Genomic DNA, 7875 nt, shown 5'->3' on the forward strand with positions numbered 1-7875 from the left:
GTACTCGAAGAAGATGTACCTAAAACCGCTTTCCGTACGCGTTATGGTCATTACGAGTTCGTGGTCATGCCCTTTGGTTTGACCAACGCGCCTGCTGTTTTCATGGATTTAATGAACCGCGTGTGCAAAGCATACTTGGACCGTTTTGTGATCGTCTTCATCGACGATATTCTCATCTATTCCAAGACGCAAGAAGAGCATAAGCGACACTTGCACCTTATCCTCGAACTCCTTCGTGCTGAACGTCTATACGCCAAATTCTCCAAGTGTGAATTTTGGCTAAAAGAGGTTCAATTCCTTGGTCATACTGTCAACGAACTTGGAATTCACGTTGACCCCGCAAAAATCGAGGCTGTGAAAAATTGGATCGCACCTAAGTCTCCGTCTGAAATTCGCTCGTTTCTTGGTCTTGCTGATTACTATCGTCGTTTTATCTCCAACTTTTCAAAAATCGCTGTTCCTTTGACCTCCTTGACTCAAAAAGAGAGACCTTTTGTTTGGGGTCCCGAACAAGAGGAATCTTTTCAAACGCTCAAGGATATGCTTTGCAATGCTCCTATCCTAACGCTTCCTGATGGTAACAATGATTTTGTCGTGTATTGCGACGCTTCAAACCTCAGCCTTGGTTGTGTCCTTATGCAACGTGACAAGGTTATCGCTTACGCATCGAGACAACTCAAAATTCATGAGAAAAACTATACTACCCACGACCTTGAACTTGGTGCAGTCGTTTTTGCATTGAAGATTTGGCGACACTACCTTTATGGTACTAAATGTGTGGTCTTCACCGACCATAAGAGCCTTCAACACATCTTCAACCAAAAGGAACTAAACATGCGTCAACGTCGTTGGGTGGAATTGTTAAACGACTACGATTGCGAAATCAAATACCACCCAGGTAAAGCGAACGTAGTAGCCAACGCTCTTAGTCGTAAAACTCATGTCAAAAGTATCCGTTGTTTCCAACTCGTCCACGATCTTCAAAATCGCATACGTAACGCTCAGTATACATCCGTTAATGAGGGTAACCTCTACAACGAGATGCAATGTGGTGCTGAAAATAGTCTCGTGTCCAAATCTGATGGCATTTTATACTATCTCAATCGTATCTGGATTCCCAACCGTGATGATCTTCGCAAATTCCTGATGAAGGAGGCCCATAACACGAAGTATTCTATTCACCCTGGTGCCGACAAGATGTACCATGATATGCGTACATCCTATTGGTGGCCTGGAATGAAGAAGGATATAGCCACCTTCGTCTCAAAATGTCTCACATGTTCCAAAGTGAAAGCTGAACATCAACGTCCCTCTGGCTTACTCAAACAACCAAGAATTCCTATCTGGAAATGGGAGAGCATTGCCATGGATTTTATCACTAAGCTTCCTCGCACTACTGCTGGTCATGAAAGCATTTGGGTAATCGTTGATCGATTGACCAAGTCAGCTCACTTCCTCCCTATTCGTGAAGATTTCAAAGTCGAGAAATTGGCTAAGGTCTACATGAAGGAGATAATCTGTCGTCATGGTATTCCCATTGACATCATTTCTGATCGTGATGCTCGTTTTACGTCTCGTCTTTGGCAAACGTTCCAATCTGCTATGGGTACTAAACTCAACCTTAGCACTGCCTTCCGTCCTCAAACTGACGGTCAAACCGAGCGTACTATCCAAACCAGAGGATATGCTTCGTTCATGCGTAATAGATTTTGGTGGCAACTGGGATTCACATTTGCCCTTGGTCGAATTCTCGTACAATAACAGTTATCACGCGAGTATTCAAATGGCACCTTTCGAAGCATTGTATGGTCGCAAGTGTCGTTCGCCTATTTATTGGCACGAGATTGGTCAAGCCCAAATCACTGGTCCCGAGCTTATACAAGAGACGACGGACAAGATTTTACAGGTTCGAGACAACTTATTGAAAGCCAGAAGCCGACAAAAGAGTTACGCTGACAAGGGACGCAAACCTATGGAATTCGAGACAGGTGACTTCGTGCTTCTCAAGGTATCCCCTTGGAAGGGCGTGGTTCGATTTGGCAAGAAAGGGAAACTCGCACCTCGCTACGTTGGTCCTTTCAAAGTTCTCGAGAGGATTGGCGAGGTTGCATATAGACTGGACCTTCCCGAAGAACTCAGCAATGTACACCCTGTCTTCCACGTGTCCAACTTAAAGAAATGTCTAGCTGACGAAGGACTCCACGTTCCTCTCGAAGACATGCAAGTCAACGAAACGCTTCACTTTGTGGAAAAACCGGTCGAGATCATGGACCAAGGAACCAAGCAATTGAGGCGCAGTCGAATTCCTATTGTCAAAGTTCGATGGGAAGGAAAACGTGGCGCTGAATTCACTTGGGAGCTCGAAAGCGAAATGAAGTCGAAATATCCTCATCTTTTCCCTACGTCTTCCTAAATTTCGGGACGAAATTCCCTAAAGGAGGGGAGACTGTAACGCCCGGCTATTTTGTACTTTCCATTTATAGAAGGTTTTGTTCGTAATCTATTTTTGGAAACCTTGTATTCTTGTAATCATTTCCTTTCTTTGTAATCTTTATCAAATCGAGACTTGGATCATTAATGGAACTGGTATTTTGTTATGTGTATGTTGTACGCACTCTAATTAAGCTCGTATGTCCAACTTCGTGAATCAATCTATATTTAATCATTATTCTTGGAAACTATGTGTGAAACTTGTGATCAAACTAAACTTATACTTTGAACGTGTTTTGAACAAGAACGACACTTGATTTGATACTATTACGCTTTATTATTCTTGGGTTATACTCCTCATACTTAATCATAACCTGATCTATGCTTTTGTAACAAGATTTGCCCTTAAAACCCCTTAAATGCATCAACTACACAACTATAGGGGCCAAAAGTGTAAAAATGAAACTTATTGCCGGAACCAGGTGGCGCGCGGCCCGCGTCCACTAGCCTGGATATCCCAGGCGGGCCGCGTGAGGCTCGTGTCTGCAGAACTCTTGGATGGTCGCGACCAGCCACCATTTTGAGCGGGATTTTTGAGTTTAAACCGTGTTTTGGCTCTTGTAATCACCTCTAAACAACCCTAATCACCTCCCTATAAATACCCAAGCTCCTCCAAGCACTTGGACACTTTCACCACTCTCAAATCTCACCAAAAAACTCTCAAATTCAAGCAAGAATCTGCATTTTCGGACAGATTCATACCTCTACACTAAACTTGGTATAACTTGCTCATTTCTTGATGAAAACACTTGATTCTACTTCTTATTTGCTTGGTTAATCATGGAGTTTGATTCCTTGACTTCTCCTTGGAGAAATCAGACTTGGAATTGCTCCGAAATTGAACAAAAACTTTCTGTTTTGTTGCAAACTTATGTAAACTTCATCCAACTTGTGTTTGACACAACTCAAGCCAATGTCCTAATGCTTACAACCCCTCTTATGGTTGGTTAAGCTTATAAACATGGTTGAGACATCTAAATCAGGGGTTAAAACCTCATAAACTTTCTGTTTTAATTAGGGTTTTACCCACAAGTAGTGTTTAAGTATGAAACTTGATGAATGTGTGATGGTTGGACTAGCTTGGACTATCCATCATAAGAATCCACTCATTACTTGATGTTTTGCTATAGTTTAGTTGTTGTTAATACCATAATACTTGTATGTTCGTGACTCTCCTTGTTGATTATAACAATAAGTGTAGTGGTGAACAATAGAGGTGCCTAAATGGAAGCTTGTTCTTCCTACCTCATGTATGAACTCTATGACACAAAGAGGTGCCTAAATGGAGACATTAATCTCCTACCTCATGCTTGAATCATAAGACTTGTAATCTATATAATATATAAGCTATTCTATGTACATACATATATACCTAAGTAACTAAACTTGATGGTAACTTAATAGTTACTTGTCAAGAATATGTTACATCATCTATGACCATGCTCTTGTTACAACTCTAATGGACCTTTGAATCCATGAAATCATACCAACTCTCTCGAGTTCTAATAGTGTCAAGAACAAGGGTTATGTGTACAAGATGATTACTTTTACATATGTTATTTTCTATACATTTTAAACTCCGAATCTATAATCTTCCGTAAACGCCAAACTCACACACCTTGTTTGCCTCGTGTAGAAGGACAAGGTGCTCCAAACTAATCCATCCACCAACTCACTCGCGGGAATTCAAGTAGGAAAAGCTTGCAAACACCGTGAGTATACTCCTATTCCCCCTTTTTACTTTTACCACTTTTGGGGTGTAACATGTTTATCTATCAACAAACTTACACATGAACATTTTGCTTAAACACATGAACATTCCTATAACATGCTTGTATACGTGATGGCTTGATGCTTTAAACTTGGATTTATCTTATGTGTTGAATTTATCATTAACTTCGTACGAGCCAAACCGTGACATATGTAGCGCTATAGGATTAACAACCCGCCTCTTTATCTTCGGTTATGTCATGAGCATATTGCGTTTCCTTGGTTTGATATGTTAGACACATACCATATTTAAATGTTCATCTTGAATCACATGCTTGCTATGAGGAACCGTTTAAAACTTATCTTTTGCTATGTATGTATCAAACTTGTATACTCGCCTTTGCTTTTGCATTGAATTGTATTTTTAAACATGTTACAGGTTGATGATGACGATGCTATGAAAAGAAGTAGCGTTGATGCCTAGATACACATATAGACGTTTAGGTTTAATATGTTGTATCAATTTTGCTTATGTTGTTATGTATTACTTTTGGAACTTGTTGTCATTTGAGTTTATGTAATGTTGACTATTTGAAGTTATGAAATGAAATTGGGATTATCTAAATATTGTCACAAATAGCGTTATGATGTCTCTAGCAATCTTCACACTTCATCTCATCCAGATGTTTCCGCCATTGGTTGGGGTGTGACAAATCCTAATCCCGCCCATGATATCTCGATTGCCAACGGCACCAAGAACGTATGGTTTGGACTAAGATTAACATACAAATTAACAATTTACGAACAAGCAAACAACACACCATAATAAACAAACCATCATAGCAAGTCTATTATTCTAGAAATAAGAATCAAAACACAAATGTCTTAGACAAACCTTCAACCTAGGATGATCACCATAAGTTTAGCCACTCATGACTTGGACAATCATCATCACATACATATCAATGTTCATAGGAATTAAAAACACTAACAAGATGTTTTGAAATTGTTTCAAGCTCTCAAGAACACCCAAAAATCGCCCCTAGACTGCTGGTAACCGAATGGGAATGATTGCCTCTGAAAAGACACAATAAAACATCATAAAATAGGGCAGTTACACATTTCTCCATCATCTCCACCGTAAATTACCGTACCACCGTAAGTTACGGTGGACCAAAAAGTGTTACGGTGGGTCTCTACTGCCTTACGGTGGACGAAAAATGCTGGGGTCTACCGTAATTTACGGTAGCTACCGTAAATTACGGTAGCTACCGTAAATTACGGTAGGCTTCAGCATGAAATTTTGTTTTCAGCATAACTTTTTCGTTTCAACTCCATTTTCTTCACCGTTTTCGCCTACGTTCTCGTAATTTCGTCCTCTATCATGCTATCTTCTTAATTCTTCAGTTCTAATAAATTATTTTCTTCATGTATGCTCCATCTTTCAATCTCTAGTCCAACCGCGCCTATTCCGAAGCTTCATTTCCACACTTTTAAGCTCCGAATGTACCTGAAACATAAGCAACTGTAGTCATCTAATTCAAGACAATTACATGATTAAATGAGGGATTAACTTGTCATTTAACACCATTAAGGGTTGTCCTATGGACCACCCGTCACATCCCCACACTTAACCGTTGCTTGTCCCAAGCAACCCATCAAAAACCATTTTCAAATGCACAAGCGATCAACATAAATCAAGCATAAACATATCATCCTTTTACTAGCCCTTTTCCTAACACCCAAACAACACACCCCTCGCTATATCTCTCTTCTCGGCAACAAGTAAGCACTAGCAAAGATAAGCTAGACACACAAAAGGCAAACGGGTAATTGCACAACTATATGCTTGTACCTGAATCGGTCCTTCACCTAACAATTGTCAAAACATGAATGCAAATCAAATGGGCTTTAAGGTTGTAACGTGGCAAGGTGTACGGGTAGGAAATGGAATATATTTGTAGTAGCGAATGACTCTACCCGGTCTTTTATTACACAATGAAACAAATAAACACCAAACTTAAACTTCTATATACAAGACAACTCAACATCAATTTTTTTCTTTTTCATTGCTTTTTCGCTTTTTTTTCTTTTTCTTTCTTTTCATATATCTTTTTTTTTCTTTTTCTTTTTTTTTTAATCAATAAGCAAACATTCAACATAACATGATAACATATCTACACACTACTAACACTATAAGACCGGGTCAAGTTGGGTAAAATTTTAGGAAACTAGCTAAGGGGTAACAAATGATAGGCTTTAGGCACAAAATTGGGCAACTAAATGTCCAAACCCCCGCCCCTCTCACTACCAAGCTCATATATATAATTAATGAGGTCCAACCCCCCAAATCCCACACTCGCACTCTAAAGACGAGGCTACCTAAATGCCCCTATCGTTTTCACATTCACGTCCAACTAAGGACTCAAACCGCATTCAAGCACAAGTTCTAATGCACCCCCGCCCGTAGCCACTCTCATCAAAGATAAATTTTATTTATGTACAAGTGTGGCTTCAACTCTCACCAAGAAAAAAGGTAATTAAGAGTTGTCGGTGTGTCACTCGGGGTTAGTTCAAAGTGTTCGAATTTCAACAATGTTTTGCTTGATTTAAAAATTTTAAAAACCATCAAAATTTTCCCCCATCCCCACACTTGGGATACATTGACCCCAATGTATGGTTTTGGAAGGAATTGATCACTAAAAACCCATTCAACATCAATATTAGCTCAAAATCTCAAACCACAAATTTCTTTTTGGATTTTTTTTATTTTTATAAACAAAAGCAAACTAATAAACTAATAATATTTTAGAGCTAAAGAACATGACAAGTCTAAGGAAAAAGTACATTGACGTGGTAAAGTTTGGCACAGCAGATATTATAAATGATCCAATTTCCTATCACCATCTTCACACAAATATCCGCACGTCTTCCCCACACTTGAGTGTTGCCATGGCCCTGAAAAATAAAAAAAACTAAAGAAATAACAAGATCAGTGAAAAACCTCGGGTTGCCTCCCGAGCAGCGCTAAGTTTTCAGGTCTTCAGCCAGACCATACCACCCCCATTTATGGTGGCTCAAAGAAACGGTTCCTGCCATCTCCATCACTTCCTCGTGCCATTGAACAAAATGCATCCGTCTCATTCCGACTCGGTGGGTAATCAAATACACTCTTGCTTGAACCCATATGTTTTCTTCACAGTCCGGTGGGTGATTTTTTTTTCATTCTTTGAAACACCTTTTCACTAAACTCGTTATCCTTCGCCACAACAAAATCATAACTAATCATCTTAGTCTGAACACCAAATGACAACTTACGGTTCTTTTCGGTCATAGTAATAATCCCGTCTCTACAATCGATTTGAGCATTTGCCGTATAGAGAAACGGTCGACCTAAAATTACCCTTTGTTGTGCTACCATTTTGGTAGAAACATAGTCTAGAACTAGAAAATCCACCAGATATTCAAACTCTCCCAGCTGAATCTTAACATTCCTAACCATTCCCCGTGGACGCCTCCAACTTTCATCCGCCAAGCTAACCATGGTGTCTATATCTTCAAGCGGACCAAAGTCGTACATATCATATAGATCACCTGGTAACACACTCATGCTTGCCCCGTAGTCCAACAATGCGTGAGAGGTTTTTAATTTTCCCACACGGATAGACATGATTG

Source organism: Helianthus annuus, chromosome 16 (genome assembly GCF_002127325.2).
Source record: "Helianthus annuus cultivar XRQ/B chromosome 16, HanXRQr2.0-SUNRISE, whole genome shotgun sequence".
In the NCBI taxonomy this organism is placed as follows: Eukaryota; Viridiplantae; Streptophyta; class Magnoliopsida; order Asterales; family Asteraceae; genus Helianthus; species Helianthus annuus.